This window comes from Chamaea fasciata, unplaced genomic scaffold (genome assembly GCF_029207755.1).
Source record: "Chamaea fasciata isolate MVZ Bird 193981 ecotype frontalis unplaced genomic scaffold, bChaFas1.0.hap1 SCAF_6, whole genome shotgun sequence".
Lineage (NCBI taxonomy): Eukaryota > Metazoa > Chordata > Aves > Passeriformes > Sylviidae > Chamaea > Chamaea fasciata.
In genome coordinates this window covers 13,603,816-13,605,947 of record NW_027094091.1, presented here as the reverse complement: position 1 = coordinate 13,605,947, position 2,132 = coordinate 13,603,816, and the positions used below count along the sequence as shown (strand labels likewise).

General features: G+C 36.4%; 1 long non-coding RNA gene across 1 annotated transcript; it reads right to left on the bottom strand.

Moving 5' to 3' along the window:
- Positions 1-740: 740 nt before the first annotated feature.
- On the bottom strand, positions 741-1,870 carry LOC136290541 (uncharacterized). The gene is made up of 3 exons (XR_010721189.1): positions 1,826-1,870; positions 1,365-1,439; positions 741-789 (listed from the first exon to the last, which is right to left on the bottom strand). It is a non-coding gene; the product is annotated as an uncharacterized lncRNA (long non-coding RNA).
- Positions 1,871-2,132: the final 262 nt, after the last annotated feature.

The window sequence follows — 2,132 nt, the reverse complement described above, 5'->3', positions numbered from 1 at the left end:
AGAATAAAGCTAGCAAAAGAAACTAAGTACCATTCATTATTGCCAGCATCTGTAATTGTTTGTGTAATACTTTATGGAAAAAATACAAAAAATGCCACATTTGAACTCCAGACTATTAAAAGTGTCAGCACTATTATATCATTTCTGAAGACCAATTTGCCTTTTTTTTCAAGAGATTGTAATGAGCCAAGTTTATTTTGCTTTCTACCATTTATCTTTTCAGCAGTAATGGAAAATTTCCCCCTCAGGCACAGCAAGCTATTCTTATCTTAGACAATTAGGCAGAAATTAAATGGATCATAAAGGTGAGATTTCTTCACAAACAATGTGATGTACTTTATACCATTTAACACTGAGGAATGTCTGAAAAATAAATTCAGAGTGGTATATGAATGCAGTGCGGCTAATAGCCAACTCTGAATAGTGTTTCAACTTTTTAACACATAAGAAAGAGGGTAGGTAACCAGAGTCACTTAAAGATATACTCAGTATCTAGTTCTGCTCTTGACAATACTTCATTTTTAACAGAGCTTGGAAAATTTACACTGACTTTGAAAATAAACAGAAACAAACCTGTGCAAAGTGATTAATTCATTACAAGATAAGAGGAAAAACACATATATGGACAGCTTCTTTTACCTGTATGCCTTACTTGGGAGATTTTCAGATACCAAGGTTTTAACAAAATATTTGCATTGTGCCCAAAACAAGCAGCAAGGTGTAGTAGCTGTATGTAGATTCTTTGATGGATGCTTTGGTGCCTCCATGTCCCTGTGTTGGTGCTGGTGGCTGGGAATGACACAAAACTCTTTCAGGTCTCCTTTGCAGAAATCTTCTTCTAGTGTGTTTGAACTACAAACGAGTTCTACTTCTGGCAGTTAATTGACTAATTAGGTTCAGTAATGGATTTTTTAGTGCTGACGTTTTGGAGCCTGATCCTCTCTGTCCCATCCTCTAAAGGATCACTAAGGTTTTAAGGCTAGAGACCTACTGTATGGCCAGTATTCAGTTCAGAATAGAATATTCCTCCATACCTTATTTAATCTTTGTGAAGTGACATTACCCTGTGACATTACCAGGCGGGACCAGTGTAGCTGCATGTAGCTAATCCCAATTAATTTAGGTGTATACACCTACTATAATTAGCCTACCTCCTCAAATGCAGAGAATGACAATAATTATATGAGTCCATGAGAAAGTTCACAGAAAAGCACTGTGTAATAGCTGCTTAGTAATTCTTGAGAACAGTGTTATTCCTCAGGAAGCACAAAAATTTGAGAGAGAAGGAGAAAGCTCCTATTTTCTGTGTATACCACAGGATTAACATGGTATGCATACAATAAGTAATAATTTAAATTACTTACCCTTTTCCTTCTTTCTTTTTGGACAGTACCATTTTTAATTTGTGACCTGTTAATCCAACTAAGTTATTTATTTCTCTGTAAGAGAAAATAGTTACTGCTGAAATTTCTGCACTGCAGTGCACAAAGTGGCAGGCAAAACACTCCAAAACATGTTGCATAGCACAAAGTTACTGTACATCCATAATACAATAATAGAGTAACACAATACCATAGCATTCTAGATACTCATATGCCACTAATAGAGTGCATGGTAGGTGTTTCAGGCATGTTGACACTGTTACACCAAGGAGAAGACTCAGAGAGTGAGAACTGGTAAAACTTCAATAGGAACTGAACTGTGCCCTAGTCCATTTTATCATTGAAGGAAAATGCTAAGTCTTCTCAGAGGAAGGATAATTGTTGGCACTGCAATTAGAGCAAATACCTGCAAATAAATTCATTACTTAGACAAAATTTCTTACCCTTTCACAGAGAAAATTCAAATTTTGAAATGTTCTAGCTGAAATGATAGGATTAGAAAAAAATGTGCTCCTCCATATTCACTAATACTCCTTACTGCCCTTCAGATTTTCTGGAAAACTGCTTAGGTAAGCACTCTGTAACTTAGTTCCTTCAAACCAAACTTAAATAGTTCAGACTGACATTTGATAATCTGTCTCACATTGACCAAAAAAGAGCAGAAAGTGCCTGTCTTAGCACTGGACTTGAAGAACCCAAGAGGCAGTATTACCCTTTGCTCTACCCAGCAGAGGGGTCAGGAAAGGTTAC